At 37.5% G+C, this 22,156-nt stretch overlaps 1 protein-coding gene across 5 annotated transcripts in view; it reads left to right on the top strand.

Annotated features, from left to right (window-relative positions):
- The window catches only part of LPAR1 (lysophosphatidic acid receptor 1), a 353,585-nt gene that overhangs the window by 138,237 nt on the left and 193,192 nt on the right, over positions 1-22,156 (top strand). For 3 of the 5 annotated variants that reach the window (XM_070595019.1, XM_070595020.1, XM_070595018.1), the window contains 2 exons: positions 6,010-6,109; positions 9,608-9,707. The gene's annotated coding sequence lies outside the window, so the exon portion shown is untranslated. Of the gene's footprint in view, positions 1-669; positions 871-6,009; positions 6,110-9,607; positions 9,708-22,156 lie in introns of all 5 variants that reach the window. The other 2 variants (XM_070595021.1, XM_070595025.1) reach the window with 2 other exon arrangements.

The following is a 22,156-nucleotide window of genomic DNA, read 5'->3' as shown; positions in this document are numbered from 1 at the left end:
CTAAAGTAAACAGGACAGATTTTTTTCTTTTTTACAGGTGAAGAAACTACAATTAGGAGAAGTTTGAGTGATTTTCCCAAACTCGAGCAATTAATAATTCATGAAGCCAGAACTAGAACCAAAATTTTCTGCAAATGAATAGGCAGCTGTAGACTTTTAAACCGATTAATATTCCATTTTTAAGGACAAACATAGCCAAATAAAGCAGCTGCACTCCCTTGTAACCGGAAAAATGAGGAGAAAATGCCCCAGAGAAAATGAAGTCAGAACTTGGAAGATCAAGCGGCGATGGGAACCCCCAGGTTGCTATCTGCCGATGGGTGTGCTTTTACAGTGGAGCCAGGGGTGTGAGGACACCCTGAAATTCCAGGGGTGTGGTCCCCATGGAAAGAACAATTCCAGCTGGTCTCCAGCCTCCCACGCTGGAGGGCCAACCCTTGCTGGATGTGCTCCAAATTATCCTGAGAGGCACCAGCCACGACCGTGCTAGTGTGTCAGCTTCAGAGCCAGGTTTTCTCTTGACTCACGTAAACACAGCACAAATGTCCAGCTCCCGGGCCAAGTCTCCATTCCCTGCTCACAAATTTCTGTTGAAATTGCTATTTCAAATCCAGTTGCTTAAAATGGCTTATTCTGGTTTACAGACTTTCATTACTCTCCTGTGTCTAGGTAGCAGCTCTCCTAAGAAGCAGTCATCCTAGAGCACGCCTGTTCTGGAGAGAGTGGCTCTCGCTCAGTGGATCAGGTTCATTCCTTGGGCTTCCTCAAGTTCTGATGTGTTGTGTTGGATAAGCAGTTGGACTTACATCCCATCTTCACCAATATCCCGAGAAGAGCTTCCTAATCACAAAATAGATCCAAAAACACAAGGTGATCTAGGCTGAGTTACACTAGTGTGAGATCCTGTGGGTGAACCAGAGAAGTCTTAAATCCTTAGCCAGCAGTGGCAGGGGGTAGAGGGAGATAAATAAATTTATAAATTTATGGATTCTGGCCTGACAAGGGGAGCAAAAATACAATCTAGGAAATTTTGGTGGAGATTTTAAGATGGTCACAGTCAAAGTTGGAGTACCAAAACAGGGGAGATAGACGGAAGTGAAAAACAGAGTGGTGTTTGAGTAAATAATACCAGAATTGAGTGTCTTGTGAAGGGTGACAGAAAAATGTACCACTGAAATAATTCAAGGCACTGTAGTGTCTGTTTTATTTTGCTTTTTTGTTTTGCTTGTTGGCTTTCCAGCATCCATTGCAGTTTGTTTTGGTAAAAGCACCCAAATTTCCATTTGGAAATTATTTTTTCTCCCCTTAAATACAGTCTAATGGTCAAAGAAGGCCAGTTGGAAATTCTCTGCCTGAAATTTTAATTATGAGCACAGTGATGACAGGCTGTTAGTTACTGGAGTTGACCCATTATGGTGTCAGTTCCTGGGACAACACTATACTTCCTGCTACCTAAACTCTGTGAAGTAATCTAGTTTCTGTACATTCCATGCCTGGTTTCCAAGCCTTCCTTCAGTCTTGTGAGCTTCCCTGTATCCTTCCAATAAATTCCCTATTTGTGTAAGTTAGTCAGTATATGGTGATCACAACTGAAGAACTTTAGCTAATACTCGAGTACTCCAGATTAGGCAAAGTAATTAAAGTTGAGCCTTGTGATGTTCAGTATACTGAAACAATACAGGTAGTTCTATTTTTGAGGGGAGAATGAAGCTGTTCCTCCAAAAAATTAAAATGATCAGGAGTAGAGGAGGTCACTGGAGGAGAATACAGCAAGGTAATATACTTACTTCGTAATTTATTTAGAGCTGAGCCTGAGGATGTGAGTTGATTTCTTTTTCCCTCCAGCATTTTATTATGAAAAATTTTCAAACATACAGCAACATTGAGCAAATTTGAGAGTGAACACCCCTATGCCCACTGTCTACATTCTATTAATAACATTTCACTATTCTTGCTTTGTCACATATCTATCTATCCATCCCTCTAGCCATGTATTAATCTGTCTCATTTTTAATACGCAATTCAAAGTAAACTGTAGACCTCATATACTGACATCAATATACTATATCATGCGTATCATTAACAAGAGTTGGATATTAGTTTATAGTTTTTTCTTCTGATGTAAAACTTACATACAATGAAATGCACAAGTCTTAAGTATTAATTTCCTGAGTTTTAACAAATGCATACACTTGTATGGCTCAAATTTCTATTAAGATGTAGAACATTACCTTCATTCCAGAAAGTTCCCTTGGGCTTCTTCCTAGACAATCCCTGCCCCTGTCCATTCCTCCAAAGTCAACCACTCTGATTTTTTACTGTGGACCTGATTTCCTATTGTTGGAAACCAGTGAGCCAACATGACAGCTGCCTAGATCTCTAGTCGTAGAGGTACTAAAACATTACTGGCAATGTCCCTCTATGGAGAAAATTGTATTTAGCACAACTACTCTTGGGGAGAGTTCTGTAGGTGGTTGAAGAGTGTTTTGCCTAGATATGCATTTGGGCTGGGAGGAATGGGCTTCTAGGAAGCACATGGTCATCATTGTTGGTGGGTCTCTGGATCCAGGACAGTGCAGGAGAGGCTGAGGTTCTCTTGCACCAGCATTCAACCTGTCTCTCCTTTAAGTAAAGCTTGCACCCATACATAAATCTGTATCTGTAGACATAAATAATATCTGTTTGAAGCCACACAAATGATTAACAATTTGTAGTATCACATTATCTGGAAGACTCCTTACGGGGGTTAGGGGGAGGAGGAAGTAGGGAGGTGTAGGTCAAGGGTACAAACTTGCAGCTATAAGATGAATTAGTTCTGAGAATCTAATGTCCAGCATGGTGACCATACTTAATAATACTTATATAATACTTAATAATTCAAGTACTGTATATTTGAGATTTGCTGAGAGTAGATCTTAAGCTTTCTCACCGCGCCCGCGCACGCACACACACACACAAAGGTTAACTATGTGAGGTAATAGATGATTACCTCACATGATCATACCTCACATGATCAAGATGGTTATGAATTATCTTGATCTTGGTAATCATTTTACAATGAAAATCACAACATCAAATCATCACATTGTACACTTCAAATATATATGATTATATTTGTCAATTATTCCTTAATAAAGTTGGGAAAAAAAAAGAGATAAAATGGAGATAGTAGGTTAAAAAATGTATGCTGTTGCTCAGTATTAGAGTCCCACCCTTTTTCTCCTGGAAGTTTATCATTCGTCTCTTCTATGACAGCATCCTCTTTTTGGTGATGCTCTTTAAAAACTTTCAATATGGCTGAATCAAGACAGTATGAGGCTCTCAGGATTCTGAGCCCTTTGGGAACACCCACTGGAAAGGCTGAAAGTGGGAATCTGAGTGGCTGGCTACCACATAGCCCTAATCACCTTCTGGTTTTCGGTTATGTCCCAGAAACCATGGAAACAAACAGACTTCACATGTATTTTCACGTATAATTTTTCTTATAAAAGCAATTTTGCTGTTCCAAAAAAAGTAGAGAAAAAATCCATAACCTGTGACCTTAATAATAGCTATTAGCATTTTGTTATGTTAGCTTTCAGTATGTTTTGTAAATTTGATGTATGCTCATCACATTTGTATATTTTATATTGTTTTTACCTTTATTATTTGATCTTAAGAATTTTCCCAGGTCGCGTCTTTAAAATCATTATTTTCTAAGGGTTCCAAAGTATGTCCCTGAGCTGACTTATGATGGGATGTTTAATTATTTTCCCACTCCTGGTCATTTTAGATTGTCTCCTTTTTTTTACCGGTATAAGTAACACTATGATGGACACTTTTTTTCATATATTTCCATGCTTTGGCACTTATGAACAAGTAGGAAAGGGCTGGTATTACTAGTAGAATTTGGTTAATTGTTACAACCTGATCTCAGTGAGCTCAGAAACTGGTTCAACCCCCAAAATGTGCACTGTAAGAAGGGAAACCACTAAGAGCTATTTCTATCTTCTGAGGAAGATGTATGCCCTAGCCTCAACATAAGTTAGAATAGACAGTGAAGAGGAAAGAAAGAAAGAAGAGTTAGTGAAGCTAGTAAAGAGGCCCCTACTGCCGGTGCCACAGTTGGCCGCTCTCCATTTTACCAGGAACTCGAAGCCATGGGAGCATATTTTGCAGACCATATACTTCTGTCCTTTTGTAACTTAATATTTTTAGATATTTAAATACTTTTAATTGCTTAAAATATTATTTGCCCTTTTTCACTCATGCTGCTGCCTGTTTTACTTATCTCTCTAATTTTATGAGATTCCAAAACTTTTATACTGTGTTACTAGTTTAAATAATATATATTTCTCCTTATCACTATTAATCAGTGCTATCTCTGTTAATGAATCAGTACTTTTTGCTTTTCATTTTGAAGTTTTAAGGCATTTTTAACTTGAGTTTATTTTGTTTTTTACCCCTCTTTAAGCTTTCCCCTATATTTTTAAATTGTTATTTTAAGATATTTTCGTTAAGTAGAATTTCTAGGATTAATTACACAACTATTTTGTGGCTCTTTATTCATATTACCATATACGAAGATGCCGCATTTATTTCACCTTCATCTATATTTAATGTTTTTTTAAAACAAAGTTGTTAATATCACGTATTTTGGAATAGAGCTTTAGTGTAGTACTCATAGTACTATAGAGTGGGAAGATACAAGAGCATCTGGAAAAGTCGTTTCTGTCTCATTGACTGCCTATTAAAAGAATTTATTGGTTTGTAACCCAGAGGTTGCTGACCTCTGCGGTTGTCAGAGGTAGCACTTCCTTTAATTCTAAATGAAAGGATCTGAGCCCTCATTATGTTTGACCACAGGGAAGTCGGGCTTTCCCATTTTCCCCTCCCCAAGGTCTCTGGGACTCCCTGTAGAATACTCAGGCCTTCCCCAGATCAGTCCTAGATTTCACTGCACACTTGGGCCAGCGGTTTCCCTCTGGCCTGCATCTCTGATCTTTGGATGATAACTTCTTATTATTTCTTAACTGGCTTCTTAGGCCACTAGAGTTCTCCCTGTACAGCTTCAACCCAAATATGGACATGGGCCCATCGATTGATACTCAGGCTTTAACAACTGAACTCTCCTAACAATACCAGATAACAAGAGAAGATTCAACATAGAAAAGAAAATACTGAATATTAGATAGGAGTATTTCTGAGATTTGTAACCCAAAATCTACTCCCCATTCCCAGGACCCTCCAGGGCATCTGTCTTATTGCCCCCACCCTGTTACCAAGTTGTTGGAACTGGTTGTCAGCCCACGAATAGAGTGTCCTTGACCTTGTGCCCTGCAGGAGGGTCTAGGCCTTCCAATTCCTCCACAACCCAGCAAAGGGAAAACTCCTCCCTGCCCCCAACTCAGTTTTAGCCCACAATCCAATTAAAAAACAAACAAACAAAAATCTGTAGGTAAACACCTTATATGAAGTACCTAGAATGAAACCTCCATAAGTTCCAAAAAGCAGATACTAAAAGACATAGAGATTGATTTTTAAACATATCTTAAGCAAAACACCTGTCCACAAGGAAATTTTAAAAAGTACTCTATGAAATAAATATTGAGTCAAAGTTGACATGTAACTACTAAAAGTGAGTGTAATATAATATTTGATAAAATATAATAGCGTTACTCAAAGTATCATAGGTCACAGTCATTGTGATTTGGAGAAAACTCCAAAGAATAAATCTAAAAATTCCTAGAATTAATAAAATCATCAAGTAAAAGACCCACATTAAAGAAAAATATGTCCAGAATTAAATGTTTTTAACTATTTACCATAATAGATAATTAAAAAGTATAATGCGGAAATGAAAGCTTTACAAAAAGAAAATACTTAATGATAGCTTAAGAATTGTAGGAATCCACTGAATAAAGTTATCAAATATACTAAGTGATTAAAAAATTCATATAAAGATAGAATCCCATTACTTATATATTTATTCTTTAATTATACACTTGTCTTTGTATGTTTATGTTCCAGGTTTGACATGCAGCACTGGGAGTCTATCAGTGAACAAGCTACGTATTGTCTCTGCCTTCATGGAGATTCCCACCTATTATGGGAGACATACATCTAAAAAGTTTGTACACTTACATAATTACACGAGTAATTAAAACTATGATAATTGTAGAATATAAGGTAAGAGCTACCTACACATGTGAAAACCAGGAAATGAGAGACAGTGACACAGCTGAGGAATTCAGGGAAGGCCATGGTGACTGAGTGAAGAGAAGGAATGAGGAAGAGTGGACTGGAGTTGAGAGGGAGGGAGGCCCGGCATCATGTGGGGCCTTGTTGACCATATGAAAGATTTTGACCTTTATTCTACGAGCGATAGGAAGCCATTGAAGGGCTTTGTGAGGGTTTATAAAAATCCATAACAGGAAGCAACCTATATATCCAACAGAAGGGAGAAGGCTTTAGAAATTATATTATAACCAGAGATAAAATACTTTTCCTTATTGAAAAAATGTTTATTAGGAATTTTCAGTGGCGTGGAAAAATGGAGGTAACTAAAGTAAAGTTTAATATTAAGCGTGGTATCAACTATGTTAAATATGCACGTGAAGAGAAAAAGCTAGCAATGGTAGTCTATGATTGAGGGTTTCAGTGAATCTTATTTCTTTAATATTTTTCTGAGTTTCCACATTTTCTATAACAAATGTACATTAATTCTACAAATCTAGGAAAGTATTGTAATGTTTTAATTTCTGATCCCTTCTGAATTGGTAGCTTATCAAATAATTTATTCGTGGGCCCAATAAAAGTAAATTTTAGGGTACGACTTTATTCATTTACTTTTTCTTTGTTTAACTTTCTTTGAGTATGGATGAGCCTGATACGTGTGTGTTTGTGATTCCCACATCTGGTAACTTGGTAACTTGTACCTTGAAAGTGAACGTAGGTGTGCAGAAAAGAGTTAACATTGCAGGCCCGAGGCTGCTGTCCTTGGAAATGCCTGCTTGCATGGCAGCCCTTTGATTGGTGTCTGGGAACTCGGAGTTTTAGAAGGCTCCCACCATTCCTATAACTGAGAAGGGTGGCTTGCTGTCCCTAGAGAGTTTGTACAAATAATGTGGTTTTTGCTGAACACCTGCTTTCCTTCTGGGAGTCTGGAATTTTAGAACATGCTAGGCAGAAGGTGCCTACGTGACCAGCCCCCAGTAAAATCCTTGGGCGCTGAGTCTCTAATTAGCTTCTCTGGTAGTCAACATTTCACACATGTTGTCACAACTCATTGCTGGGGAACTAAATGTGTGCCATGTGACTCCACTAGGAGAAAACTCTTGGAAGCTTGGGCATGATTTCTTTTGGCCTTCGTTTTGATTTTGCTTTGATATTTTAGCTGTAATCAGTCATAGCCGTGGGTATTACTTTATGCGGAGTCCTGAGAATCCTCTCAGCAAATCATCAAACCTGGGGCGGTCCTGGGGACCTGCAACGCAATAAGCCACCTAAATCTTCATATTGTTGAAACTCTTGTCCCAGAACTGTGTTTCTAATTGACTATTAAAAAATCATGTAAATGTAAGAGTTTAAGTGAGGAAATATGCTGCCTCCATATTTAGTAAAATGTGGTAGTATATTTATATTTGCATACGGCAACATAGAAATAGTTAATTTGTGCTCCTTAACAGTAAGTATATTACTGACTTGGTTTGGGCATTGATGATTCACAATGACAACACAGTTATATTTGAAAACAAACATTTCTAAATAACTTCCAAATATTACGCAGGTCATCTAAAATCAAATAGTTTCTACTTTCTACTTTACCATATTTTCCTGTTTTGATCGAAGTTTTTAGAATTCAACACAGTACATAGTTTTAGCTTTAAGCTACATGTGTCATGTTTTGTTGTCAAAGCATGTTTATTGTGGAAACTCTGGAAAATAGTAAAAGCAAGCAAGATATGAAAATATCCATTACCTCACAATGCAGTGACAAACACTGGTAACATTTTCGCATACATAATAGTAATCTATCCTTGCCTCTTGTCCAATTCCTTGTTTTTTATGAACATATACACAGTATTTGTTTTACAGAATTGGAATATGTATGTATGTGTGTGTGTGTCTGTGTGAAGTTCTGTTTAGTTTCACATAACGTTAAATTGTGAATATGTTCATGTTAGAAAATATCCTTCTGGAACAAAATTCCATTTGCACATCTGTCTTATGAATGTTCTACATAATCAACTAATCTCATCTTATGATACATTGAGGGAGTTCTTCAAATTTTAGTATTTAAACCATACTGCTATTAACAGATCCAGATTTTTGAAGGATTATATTTTAAAAGAAATATGGAAATACATAAAAGATACAAAGGTATCAAACAAACAAAATACAAAAACATAAAAGATTATATTCTAAAGATAATATAATTGAATATTTACATAATCTTGGAGGAAGACTTTTTAGCACGAGTTCAAATAATGGCAGAAACTACAATAAAAAGGTTATTAACTTTGTCTACATAAGAAATAGAAACATATTTGCTATAAAAGAACAAAATCATTAAAAGGTTGAAAGACGACAAACTGAAAACAGAGAAACAAAGAAACTGAGAAAACTATTCGCAACGCATGTAACAGATTAAAAATAACAGCAATGACTTACACGTTTATTAGAAAAAAAATTAATATAGCAAGTGATAAATGGGAATCAGTAGGGCATTTGTGATGAATAAGAAAAATATGAAAAAGTTTTCAATTTAATTATCAAAAATATAAAAATGCAAATTAAAATAACACTAATGTAGCCAGATTTATTGTGGTGATCATTTCACAGTATATACAAATATCAAATCATTATATTGTATACCAGAAACTACTATAATGTTGTATGTCAATTATATCTCAGTTAAAAAAATAAGAGATATATTTATCCTGTCTTGTCTAACTAAGTACAGTGACGAATAAGACCCAATGTGAACATGGGTGCAAGGAAAAGCTCTTACCACTGGTGGGAGTATAGACTAGCATAATATTTGGCATACACCAGGCCCCCCAAATATTTGTTAATTCAATAAAAATGCTTGAAAGTAGGCTTCTAGGACTGGTTATTAAAAAATGGCTTGTGAGCACATAGGCAACATTGTTCAAAGAAGGTAATTTGCGTTTTGTGTTAGACTAACCCCATTCCCTTCTTTGACAGGGAGCTAGGCTGGTAGGTGAAGTAAATTCAGTGCACACTGCCTCTTCTTGCCTTCAGCAAGGTGCATGACATGACCTCTCCAATATGCCTATAACCATGGCAAGAACTACAATCCCACATAAATCTGAGAGTTCTGTGGATGTTAGTTTTAACTGCCAGTTGTTGGACCTCATTTTAGACCTATGGAATCAGAATCTCTAGAGGTGATTCCAGGGAATTTTCAAGCTACCCATGAGACTTTTAAATTCACTAAGGTCAGAGGACCTTTGGCCTAGATGCCAGAAACACTAGAGGAACTAATTAATGCATAAAGAATTTTTCATAGTATCTGTAGTCTGTGTCCCCCAAGATGTTCTGGTAATCATTTTCATCAGTGACTCGGATGATGATCTAAGGATTGTTCCTTACAAATTTTCAGATATCATGGAACTGGCCAAGTTAATGGATACCTTGAATGATTGCATCAAGTACAAAGGATTGGGACAAGTGGACTGAGATGAAATTTGACGGAAATAAAGGTAAGGTCATATACTTTATTCCAAATATCAACTGCACAAAGCACAAGATGATAAGGACAGCTTTGGCTCAGCAGCACTGAGGATGAGCAGGTCAAAAGACTTTAGTCGGTAGTCTTTGACTCAATACGAGTCAACATTGTGAATTAGCTGCCCAAAAGGGCTAATATGATTTTAGGATGCATTAATGTAAATGAAGTAACCAGAATAACCAAGAAAGTAGACCTTTATTCTGTGCCAATCTGTCCACATCAAAAGTCAGGTTAGGTTCCAAACTCTAGGGGGACTATCCATAAATTGATCTATATTCAGAGAAAACTAACAAGGCTGAAAAAGCAACTTGAAATCGCGCATGTGAAATCATGCATACATTGAAAGAAGAGGGATTTTCTGCCTGAAATATAATAAACTAGCGATGGAGAAGGGGGTACATTGAGTATTCTGTTTTCATTTGCTTTTTTGTTTGATTTATTGTTTTGTTATTATAAAAGTAATATATTTACATTATTTTAAAAATTAAAAATTGAAAAATACCTTGCTGGATATGCTTTTAAACATTGTAGCATTTCAACACACACATAATTTAATATCCAGGAGAGCTAATTCTGTTATCTCAACCACCTTAAGTTTTATATTTTCCAGATTTTTTTCTTATGGCTTTTTCATGTTTATTTTCCCAAATGAAATTTACAATCATTTTGTCAAGTGAGAAAAAAGTCCTATTAGGATTTTCATTGGACCTGCATGGGATTTATGGATTAATTCAGAGAAGGTTGACATCTTTATAATATTGACTTTTTCCTGTCCCAAGTAAGACAGCCTTTATTTTATGTCTTTCTACAGAGTTCTTCAAGTTTTAAAGTTGAGATATAATTCAAATATCAGATTTACCCCTGTTAAAGTATATAATTCAGTGGATTTTAGCATATTAAGAGAGTTGTACAAACATCACCATTATCTAATTCCAGGACATTTTCATCTCCCTAAAAAGAAACTCCATACCCATTAGCAGTCACCTCCCCCCGCTCCCCTCCGCAAGCCCCTGGGAAACACTAATCTGCTTTCCGTCTGTATGAATTTGCCTATTCTGGACATTTCCTATAAACGGAAGCATATAATACGTGGCCTTTAGTGCCTGGCTTCTTTCACTTAGCATATTATTTTCAAGGTTCACCCATGTGAAGCATGTATCAATACTTCATTCCTTTTTTTTCCTTTTTTTGGTGAGGAAGCTTGGCCCTGAGCTAACATCTGTTGCCAATCTTCCTCTTTTTGCTTGAGGAAGAGTGGCCCCAAGCTAACGTCTGTACCAATTTTCCTCTACTTTTAGTGGGACGCCACCACAGTGTGGCTTGACAAACTGTGTGTAGGTCTGCACCTGGGATCTGAACCTGTGAACCCTGGGCTGCCGAAGCGGAGTGCATAAACTTAACCATTACGCCACCAGGCTGGCCCCAATACTTCATTCCTTTTTATGACCAAACAATATTCCATTGTGTGGATATACTGCATTTTGTTTATCCATTCATCAGATGATGGACTTTGGATGATTTCCACTTTTTGTCTAATATGAATAATTCTGCTATGAGCATTGTGTACAAGTTTTTGTGTGAACATATATTTTCAGTTTTCTTGGTATGCACCTAGGAGTGAAATTGCTGGGTCATATGGTTACTCTGTGTTTAACTTTTTGAAGAACTGCCAAACTGTTGTCTAACGTGGCTACACCATTTTACCATCCCATCAGCAATGTGCAAGGGATCTAATTTTTCCACATCCTCACCAACACTTGTTATAGCCTATTTTTTTAGTGGTAGCCATCCTGTTGGGTGTGAAGTTGTATCTCAGTGTGGTTTTCATTTGCATTTCCTGTTGGCTAATGACGTTGAGCGTTTCATGTGCTTATTGGCACTTTTGTGTATTTCCTTTCGAGAAATGAGCTTGTTCAAATCCTCTGCCCATTTGTCAACTGCGTTATTTGTTGCATTGTAAGAGTTCTTCATATAGTCTGGATCCAAGTCCCCTATCAGATATATGCAAATATTTTTTCCCATTCTGTGGGTTGTCTTTTCACTTTCTTGCTAGTGTCTTTTGAAGCACATAAGTTTTTAATTTTTAGAAAGTCCAATTTATCTATTTTTTCTCTTGTTATTTCAACTTTTGGTGTCATGTCTAAGAAGCCATTGCCTCATCCAAGTAGTAATGAAGACCTTCTCGTAAGAGCTATGCTTTATCCTAAGAGTTTTATAGTTTTAGCTCTTACATTTAGGTTTTTGATTCACTTTGAATTACTTTTTGATATGGTGAAAAGTAAGGTCCAAATTCATTATTTTGCATGTGAATATCCAATTGTCTTAGCAATATTTATTGGAAAGTCTATTCTTTCACATTGAATTGTCTTGGCATTTGTCAAAAATCAATTGACCATAAATGTATACGCTTATTTCTAGATTCCCAATTCTATTCCATTGAGCTGTATGTCTATCCATATGCAAGTACCATACAGTTTTGGTTACTGTAGCTTTGTGCTAAGCTTTAAAATTGGGAAGTGTGGGTCCTCCAAATTTGTATTTCTTTTATACGATTGTTTTGGCTCTTCAGGATTCTTTGAATTTTCATATGAATTTTAGGATCAGCTTGTTAATTTCTACAAAAATAAAAGGCAGCTGGGATTTTGATAGGCATTTCATTGAATCTATGAATCAATTCGTGGAGAATTTCCCTCTTAACAATATTAACTCTTCCAATCCATGAACATGGAATGTCTTTCCATTTATTTAAGTCTTTACCTTATTACAACGATATACTATAGTTTTCAGTGGTCAAATCTTGAATTTCTTTTAAAAAATTTATTTCTAAGTATTTTATTTATATTTCCTACTACTGTAAATTGAGGTTTTTTTGGTAAAATAATTCCATTTATCCTCATACTTTGTGCTTGTTCTCAAATATTCTGCTTCTGCATGTGATACAAACCCCACGAAACAATGCCATTATTCTTGTTTTAAATTGTCAGTTGTCTTTCACAGAAATTAAGAAAGGAAAAAAGTGCCTAGTCTTTATATTTGCTCAAATATTTACCATTTCCAGTGTTATTTATCCCTTTGTTGTTGATATAACTCTTCCTCTGATATATCATTTCCTTCAGCCTAAAGAACTTCCTTTAGCATTTCTTGTAGTTGAGGTCTGCTGGATACAAATTCTTTTAGTTTTCCTTTATCTGAAAATGTCTTTATTTCATTCTTATTTTTAGAGGACATATTCGCTGATTAAAAACTTTTAAAGTCACTAATTAAAGACCGGTTAAAGACTTAGACTTTTTTTGTTTGTTTAGCATTTTAAGATGACATTCCCTTGTTTCCTATCCTCTATTGTTTATGATAGAAAATCAGACATATAAAAATGAAAACAAGGATAAAACCTTGTTTTCCTGAACTTAATGTCTTTTTTCTTCTATAGCTCCTTTTAATATTTTCTCTTTGGTAGTTTGTAATATACCTTGGTTTGATTTTGGTTTTCTTTTTAGTTTCTTTTACTTTCTTTTTAGTTTACGTTACTTGGAGTTTGCTGGGCTTCTTGCATCTATAGGTTTCTGTTCATCACCAATTCTAGGAATTTCAGCCTTCCTTATTCTTAGAGTGTGGCTTTTACTTAAGGTCATGGTCCTTGACATAACATGACATTTTTGAAATTTCAACTTAATATCCAGGGTTATCAACAAGGTCTGTCAAAACTGGCTGGACTAGAAATTCAACATCTCTCAGCCCCAACATCTCTCTCTTGTCTCTGGTCAGCTCTTGGTCCTGCATTATTTACTCTTTACTGGGCCTTGTGGAGTCTTATCCTGTGTATACATAGCCCAGCCTTTGTCCAGTAACCCACCAGATACCCCCATTAAGACTTCAGGACTCCTCTTCTGTCAACTTGCTTCTTCTCTTGACCTATCATGCACACATTCCAGCTGCTTCAGTAGCTCCAAGCTCTGACCCCTGGCTCGTTAGCTCAGTGAGACTGTTGTCCTTTGCTTGTACTTCACCTCCATACTCAATCATCTGGAAATTGCTCCCAGCTAGCAGTCCAGGGGAAAGGTGAAATTCACCTCATGTATTTTCCTTCCCTTGAGGATCATGATCCTGCATTGCTTGTGCACCTGAAAGCAGTGGCTGTACATATTTTGTCCAATTTTAGAGTTGTTTAGGGTGTTACTCTGTTATGGCCAGAAATGGATACTTTAGAGTATGCAAAATATGGAGTCAGACATATCTAGTTTAAACAAGGCTAGCAAATTTAGATGCCCACAGGAGTCATCCAGGAACATTCAAAACAAGTACGGTGCGCTAGGTATAATTCCTCTAGCTGCTGAGCTGTACGTATTTCCTTTCAAAATACACAGGCCAAAAAAACATTCAAAGTACGTTTTTGGTCTATTACTGTTCATGAACCACTGGTAGCAACCTCTGTTAAAATTTGGATTCTGGCTTTGCCATCTTAGTCTCTTTAAGATTCAATTTCCTCATTTGTAAAATTAGAATAGTGACACTTAACTCACAAGGCTGTTGTAAGGTTTAATGAAATAAATGCAAACACTACTTGGTACATAATATTCATTCGATAAATGAAGCTCATCAAGCAGCTATTTTTATCTACGGATTCTGCATCCACCATCATCTCAGTCAAATGAGTTAATTCTTCTAGCTACTGGGATGGATGGCTACCTTCCTCAAAGAGATTACTGAGACCAGATCCTCCATGCTTCTACTTCCTTTTTAATCAGTCAAAGCTTAAACGAAGTCCCCATGGTGCTTGCTGCTTCCTTACTCTTGAACCGGTGTTCTGTATTTCCTCACTTCTCAAACTGTTTTGCTGTTCTCTCTCGAACTGCTGCTCAATAGCCAGTGACACTCACCTTTCCTCATATTTTCAACCTATTGCCTGAGGACCCCCTCTGCTTCCTTGCCTTTAATGAAATCCAGCTATTTTCTGAGGAGACCTGAAGCTCTGATAAGTGGCTGTGGCTGTTTACTTTCACAAACTCTGTATACCTTAGGACCAGAAGGTAGGGCTGGTGTCTCCCTGGCTTTCCATTGCCACCTTCATTTCTCCACCATCTTGTGAAACTCTCTCTACTGAGGCTTATTCCATTTAGCTTTATTACCCCCTACCCTGTTGCTTGCTCTCACATACCAGCTTTCTCAGTCATTTCCCCTGCTGTCGTCTAAAACATTGGCACCTGGCTAAACTCCATCTCAGTCCCTCCCATCTTTCCACATTACCTGTGAATGATGATGGCATAGATGACCCCTTCTGTGCCATTAACTCTGAGCTCCTTAATCTCCTAATCCGTCGTGGTCTCCTCTTCCTCTCTACTTCCACCACGCACCGTCATGTTAATTGTTAGCACTTCTAATTGATCCACTGACAAAATCACTACTTCATACATTACTATCTGTAACCACAATCTCCTTTCCTTATAGTTGCTTGTTCAACACTCCTCACAGAATTTTATTCAACCTCTTCAAAATTTGTAATCCAGTAACTCTTCCAGCTTCTTTTTTCTTTGATTTTCGCTTTATCTCCAGTTTAGAGTCTAAGGCTCATGATTTCAAAAACACTCCTTCCTCTAGGCAAAATTATCTTTCACCTCTGTTTTGTTCATCACCTTGGTCTGGCAAATTCCTGATCCTAGCGGAATCCGCTTATTTATTCCTTCTGTGTCTGCACCAAGTGCCACAGGAGGAAGTCACACGATAGGTCACAATGGTTCAGCTATAAAATTGTAATTTAATCACCCATTCTCCAGAAGGCCTATGTTGAACCTCCTACTTTGCTTCCTCCTACCCTGAAATTTTGGACAACTAGAGTAATACAGTATGGGCCCTGCATTATCGGAGGAATAGAGAGAAGCTTCTGGTCCAAGGCTGGGGCAAATGCCTACTTCTGTTGATAAACTTGGGCAGTTGTGTGCTGATCCTCTAGTGCCAGTTCATACATGAGCAGCATATTTCCAGCGCTCAGTTTTATGGAGCGAACCTAGTTCTGGCTGAGTACAGTACTTGAATCTTACGGTTTCAGTTTCCTTCCCCACAGGGCACTAAAATCCCAGCCCAAGGGCCTCATCTCATCTTGAGCCTCTGTGGACTTCTTGACTTCAGCTTCCATTAAACACTATGTGTTCCTTCTCCATTTCTCATACCTCAAGACCTCTCTCTTTCTCTCTCTGGCGCTGTACTTTTAAACCTTTTTATTTATATGTTTTGCTAGCACTTATATTCATTTGTAATGGGAGGGAGTGATTTGTAGTGTGTGCATTTTTCCATCTCAACCTAGAAATCTAAACCTCTCTTTTGTAGCAGATATACTTTTATTTGTAACACATGCAATTTTGTACTCGTTTCTGTGATTATTTGATTAAGGTCTACGTCCTCCATTAGACTCAAAGCTTCACTGGGCAGAGACCATGTCTAATTTTGCTTACTATGTGTCCCTGGCACAGGGCACAATTCTTGTGTTTTATATTGATTAAATGAATGATTTATTTTTATTATTACATATGTAACAATGTTGTTTAGCGTCCTAGGCCAGTGCTGTTCCTTGACCAATCCTCTTACTTCGTCAGTCCAAAACTTTCCCTACCCTTAAACTCATGCTCTCTGGACCAGGCTATTCTCATCTTCTGCTTGTCAGCTTCAGATTTCACTTCATATTAGTCTCTTACAATTGTAAAAATATGCTGTCATCATCTGAAACCACCCTTGAATCATCTAGGATGCCTTTGGCTACAATGCACAGAAAACTCTAGTTTAATTTTCCTGGAAAGATAAGGGAGTTTATAACTCACATAATAAAATATAAGACACAAGACAGCTTCAGGTATATCCATCAGGGCTGTTTTGTTTTTCTGTAATTCTCTTGGTCTCTGTCCTCCTCTCTGTATTGGCTTCATCCTTAAGTGGGTAGTGAGACACCGAGACAAGACAGGATCCAAAGGAAGAAGAGGGGCTGGTTTTTTTTTCCCCTGTGCCTCTTTTCTGTAGTAATGAAAAACATTCCTGGGAGCTCCCTAGCAGACTTTCTTTCATACCAACAAGACTAGATTACAGGCCAAGTCCTAAACCAACGCTTAGTAGTGAGGCTGGGATTACCATGTTTAGCTTTGTCTAGTCATTTGGGATGGATTGGAAGTTGAGGCAGTCAACCATTTTCATTTCCATAATTCTACATTTAAAATCTAATTTGGAATTCCAATTCTGCTTGCATTTTCTATTCTTTCATCTATCCCACATCTTGACCTCCAATCTCTTCTTTGTCTTTATTGAATGCTGTAGTCTATCAATACAGCTCAATGTTTTCTAACAAATCAGCCCTCAACTGGAAGCACTCTCTTCTCTTCCTAACGTAATGTTCATTTCCACAGGACTCTTCAGCACATTCGATTCCTTCACCGTGACTATTCTTTAGCCACAACAATCATCAATCCTAGATGACTTCAACAACTAGCTTTCTTTATTCTTTTTCTTGAGTTGCCAAGCTTTGCTGGAGAAAATGGCATTGTGCTCCAAGTTTGTGTTGTTGTAAATTCATAGACATTAAACCCCAGATGGCCCTTACTGCCATGCAGAAGTTCTTTGCTTCTTTCAAGTCAATTCCTTTTCCAGATGGTGGGTTGTATCCTGATTCTATAGTTCACTAGGCTGTATGACCTCGGGGGAGTCATCCAACCTCTCTGAATCTTAGTTGCTTAATCTCTAAAATGAGAACAATAGTACTTACCTCAAAAGATTGTTTTAAGAATTGAAAAGGCCATGCATATAAGACAATCTGCACACTGCCAGGCACACAGTACTCATTTCATGCTAACCCTTGTTTTAATGGCAAATCCTAAACTGTGCTCCTCTCGTTATGTCCTCCACCCTGAATCTGCTTTTCTTCCCCATTGTCCTCTACTCTTAACAACTGTCTTGACTTTTAGAGGCCACTATTTGTGGGTCCTCGCTTTCCTTTCATTTCCTAATGTCCCAAGAACTGCATTCATTTTTTGCACACTAAATGGCTAGTATAGTCCTGGCACATGAAACATATCCAGTGTTTGCTCTATTGGATTTAAAATGTCCTCATTTTTTTATGTTGATTCTGTAAGATTAGGGAAAGATAAGGGAGAAAGAATCACAATGCAATAGTTTGGAAATTAGGCTAAATATTTGCTTGTGATGGTTGCTGAAAAAAAATCCTCTGGTATTCAAAATCTGCCTGAAGGAGTCTTGAGAATCAGGAGATGTCTAAATGAAAAGACTCATTTAGCTCTGATAATTAGCGATATAAACAAAAAACAGATGAATAAGTTGGCTTTATTTGTAAATAACCATTTATGGTCCAAATAATTTCCCCTGCGTGACAGACTTTCCCGCTTGATATTGCAACATCTCTCAAATATAAATAGTAAAAGCAAATGGCCACAGACAATGATCAATGTGTCTTATGATAGCAATACAGAGGGAAAACAAACATTCCCCCACTAACTAAACACAACCAGCCGAACAAAGTCATTTTAACTTTTCTTGGGGCAGGATCAGAATATAATAAATTTGCTTTTCAACATATACCCAAAATGAATTTCCATGGCCAATTCTGACATTAAATTAACTTTCTTTTCCTGAAGTAAGCTTAGATTTAGGAGAGACCTTTAGAATTGTGTTATTTTCCTAAGGATATTTATACTAATATAGTCACATGCTGCATAGCAACGTTTTGGTCAATGATGGACTACACATATGACAGTGGTCCCATAAGATTATAACGGAGCTGAAAATTTCTGAAAAGAGTGAAACTTCCTCAAGAGGAGCCTCAGGCAGGTCCTTTAGGAGGTATTCCAGAAGAAGGCATTGTTACAGGAGATGACAGCTCCATGCCTGTTATTGCCTTTGAAGACCTAACAGTGGGACAAAATGTGGCGGTGGAAGACAGTGATATTGATGATCCTGACCCTGTGTAGGCCTAGGCTTATGTGTGTGTTTGTGTCTTAATTTTTAACAATAAAGTTTAGGAAGTAAAAAGAAGTTTTTTTTTTTTTTTAAAGATTTTTTATTTTTTTCCTTTTTCTTCCCAAAGCCCCCTGGCACATAGTTGTACATTCTTCGTTGTGGGTCCTTGTAGTTGTGGCATGTGGGATGCCGCCTCAGCGTGGCTTGATGAGCAGCGCCATGTCCGCACCCAGGATTCGAACCAACGAATCACTGGGCCGCCTGCAGCGGAGCACGCGAACTTAACCACTCGGCCACGGGGTCGGCCCCCAAGAAGTTTTTTTAAATAGAAAAAAGCTTGTAGAATAAGGATCTAAAGAAAAAAAATATTTTTGTACAGCTATGCAATGTGTGTTTTAAGCTGTGTTCTTAGAAAAGAGTCAAAAAGTTAAAAAAATTATAAAGTAAAAATGTTACGGTAAGCTAAGGTTAATTTATTATTGAAGAAAGAAAAGTGTTTTTTTTAAAATAAATAAAGTGTAGCCTAAGTGCACAGTGTTTATAAAGTCTGCGGTACTGTATAGTAATGTCTTGAACCTTCGTATTCACTCACCATTCACTCCCTGACTCACCCAGAGCAACTTCCAGTTCTGGAAGTTCCATTCATGTAAGTGTTCTAGATGGGTGTACCATTTTTGGTCTTTCATCCTGTATTTTTACTGTACATTTTCTTTGTTTAGATACACAAGTACTTTCCGTTGTGTTACAACTGCTACCAGTGTTCAGTCCAGTAAAACACTGTACAGGTGTGTAGCCTAGGAGCAGTAGGCAGTACCATACAGGCTAAGTGTGTAGCAGGCTATACCATGTAGGTTTGTGGAAGTACACTTTATGATGCTCACACAAAGATGAAATCACCAAACGCATTTCTCAGAATGGATCCCCGTGGTTAAGCGACACATCTGTATGTAGATGAGTGTTTTAAGCTAAGATTTTGGTGTAGAAATCTGAGATTGGGAATTTTAGCAAAGGAAGTTTGTAGATTCAAACTCTTTTGGAAAACCATTTTCTTAACAATCTTATTTTCCTCAAGAATATCCATTTTATTTGTGTGCCCTCAGTGAGAAGTATGTAGACTTTCGTAAGCTGCTCGTCTTCATGGGGTTTTGAGAAGGGAAGATGCCTCTGGTAATTTCTAAAATGTGAATACATTGGCAAAGTCAAATCAAACTGGTTGTGAGTCAAATACCCTACTATTTAAAACATTTACATGAGATTATTACCTTCCACACAAAATGTCATGTACATATTGCAGCGACCCATTCTTAAACTGTCTACACAGATTTAATGGGTTTTTCCGCTTTTGTAGTTGAAAGCTGTGACCCACTCGGCCCACAATTTCTTTTCTTTGGCTTTTCTCCATTCATATATGTTTCTTTTGCTGTAATGTTTCTTTTGCTTCTTATTAATTTCTCATATTTTTAAAAAAGAATCACCTGAAATCAAGCAGGAAACAATGATACAAGTTCAAATCGACACGTTATGTCCAAGTAGAAAATTGTGTTAATTCTAACTATGCATTCATAATAATGATCCATTATTAAGACTCTAAGTAAAAGAAACAAAACTCTAATTAAAATTAAGCAAAATAGATGGATTTGTTTGAAACATTCTGGGGCGTCTCATGGCCTTCAAGGGCAATACGACGCCATGTTTCAGGAACAGGCTGAGAAGGGACTTCTCTCTACGTGTTCTTTCTCTGTTCTTTTCTCACGCTGTTATTACAAATCTGCTTTATTCTCCACCCTACTATTTACTGGCTTACACAGCTTTTCAGACCACATAAATGGACTGGTCAAGGAGGGTGGAATTCCTAGAACAGCTATGGGGTTGTGTTGACCAAAGAGTAGTTGTCTACTGCCAATCATTATAAAAATAATATGTAGAAATATCTTCATGCAATAAAAGCTCCATCGTTTAGGCAGATCATTTAGTTTTGTCCTTGTTATAGAAAAGCAGGACCACATAAGCTTTTTTTCTTTATGCATTTCTTTGCTGATTATTCCCTGTCTCCTCACCCTCATATCCATTTATCTACCCTTCTCTGAATTGTTGTTTACCCTAGAAGCCTGGCCTCTTTCCACTGTATCACCAGGGCTGGACCTCACTTCCGGTTGGGTTTAGCTCATGGAGATCAGAAGGTGGCATGAGAGAGAGATCAGAATATTTATTCTTTGATCTTTCCTGCTTCATTGCTACATCTTTGGCAATAGCTGTGACTGTCCATGAATACAGCTCTCTGCTGGTGGCTCTCTTCTCCCTGGGCTCCAGTAACACTATTTCCTCCCCTTGTCTCTCAGATCTAGAGCTGTTTCCCTGTTTCCCTGTTAACATTAATTTCAGAGTACCTCAAAATTCATTAGTACTGCCTGTATGTTTGTAAGTAGTGCTTTCATTGAAGTCTCTTAATTTGAGCTACTGGGGAGAATTCTGTTTATAGTTGGGAATCTGACTGGTACTTCTTACCGAAAGTAGCTCCAGAATCAATCCCTCAGCATGGGAATTCTTGGGCAAGACTGCCCTCTTATTTACTGATAATAACCTCTCAGCTTGGGGGTATGGTGGGGAATGAGAAAATGGTAAGCTGCTGTCTGCAGTGGCATCATGATTATGAAAATTATCTTCAGTCATATCATCACTGCTATTCCAAATGTGATATTTCTACTGGAGAAAATGAACACATTCTGTGGCATTTGATATAAAACTTTTGACTCAGCAAATGGTTTTTGTTAAATTCTAATTAGTAATTACAATTAATAGCAATTTAAATTCACCCGGTAGGGAGAAGAGTACCCCTTCACTGTCTTGACTTGTGCTATGCTGACTCTCTTGCCCTTTATGATCATACAACTTGGAAGAACTTAGATAGCTTGAAATGTCACAAAACATCTTGCTAGTTTGTTACACTTACGACATTATGCTAGTTTGATTTGGTATGTAGTATGCAGAAAGTTTCCTACATGACTTAGTAAGATATATGCCTGCCAAATGGTGGGAAATAAACTCTGACTGTCCAGCCAACATATCTGGGACTCAGCAAGAACAGAATTGGTGATATGAGATATGTGTATGGGCCTCACAGAATGGCCAAAGTGTGTGAAGATATGTGTATCTCCTCAGATGGTACCCTCTATAGAGGAGGATCTCAATAATCAGGGGGACAAGATGATGCATCCTGTGAATGTCACACAATCTCTTTCACCCAAATGGCTTGTCTGATAAGCTTATGTACAAGGCGACCATGTTGGCAGGGATGGAGGTTTTGCATGGACTCAGGAATCTGGATTTCCCCTTACCAAGGCTAATTTGACTGTTACCTTGATGATTGTCTACCCTATCAATAAGCAAGACCAAGGTTAAGGCCCTGATAATGGCACCATTTCCCAAGGTGACCTGCCATCGTCATCATGGAGAGTGCAGCAATTTATCCTTAAA

The sequence above is a fragment of the Equus przewalskii genome, chromosome 26, assembly GCF_037783145.1.
Source record: "Equus przewalskii isolate Varuska chromosome 26, EquPr2, whole genome shotgun sequence".
NCBI lineage: Eukaryota > Metazoa > Chordata > Mammalia > Perissodactyla > Equidae > Equus > Equus przewalskii.
Note: the sequence above shows the minus strand (reverse complement) of the source record. Positions and strands in the feature narration are given on the sequence as shown.